Source organism: Hipposideros armiger, unplaced genomic scaffold (assembly GCF_001890085.2).
Source record: "Hipposideros armiger isolate ML-2016 unplaced genomic scaffold, ASM189008v1 scaffold_5, whole genome shotgun sequence".
In the NCBI taxonomy this organism is placed as follows: Eukaryota; Metazoa; Chordata; class Mammalia; order Chiroptera; family Hipposideridae; genus Hipposideros; species Hipposideros armiger.
The window spans coordinates 8,282,286-8,283,174 of record NW_017731355.1 but is presented as its reverse complement, the minus strand read 5'-3'; the positions used below and the strand labels follow the sequence as shown (position 1 = coordinate 8,283,174).

At 35.4% G+C, this 889-nt stretch overlaps 1 protein-coding gene across 1 annotated transcript in view; it reads left to right on the top strand.

Moving 5' to 3' along the window:
- GPR137C (G protein-coupled receptor 137C) overlaps positions 1 to 889 on the top strand; it is a 54,751-nt gene that overhangs the window by 9,944 nt on the left and 43,918 nt on the right. The window lies entirely within an intron of this gene.

Genomic DNA, 889 nt, shown 5'->3' with positions numbered 1-889 from the left:
AAGCGATCAGTATCAGGATTTCTTGGAAGAAAATAAATAATGTTATTAGTGATCCTCTGGGAAAGTCTGAAAATTTCAAAGCCATCAGGAGACATCATTTTCCTAATGTCAATAGCCTCTGTAGTGGCATAGTCTTGCCCTTCCCAAGAGGGGCTGAGGATCACAACATCAGCCTTTATATGAGAAGCCACCAGCAGGAAATCTCCACAGATGAACTCTATTACAAGAAACTCATTTCAGATTAAAGGATACACATAGACTGAAAGTGAAAGGATAGAAAAAGACATTTCATGAAAATAGTAACCAAAAGAAAGCAGGAGTAGCTATACTTAAACAAAAATAGACTTTAAGTCAAAATCTGTCATAAGAAGCAAAGAAAGACTATATAATGCTAAGGGTGAATCCACCAGGAAGATAATAATGATTATGTATGTACCCAACATCAGAATATCTAAACATATGAAGCAAATATTGACAGAATTGAAGGGAGAAGTAGACAGTAGTACCATAATAGTAACAGACGTGTACACAACATTCCATCCAACAGCAGCAGAATTCACGTTCTTCTCAAAGACATGGACATTTCTTCAGGGTAGAGCACAGGTTAGGCCACAAAATGAGGTCTTAGCAAATTTAAGAAAATTGAAATCCTACCAAGTATCTTGTATGACCACAATGAAATGAAACTAGAAAGCAGAAGTAAAGCTGGATAATTCACAACTGTGGAAATTAAATAACACACCATTGGGTCAAAGAAGAAATCAAAAGGAAAATTAGAAAATACCTCACAGCAAGAGAAAATACAGCATCACAAATATTGTGGGATGCAGCAAAAGCAGTAGTAAGAGGGAAGTTAATAGTGATAAATGCTTACATTAAAAATGAAGAA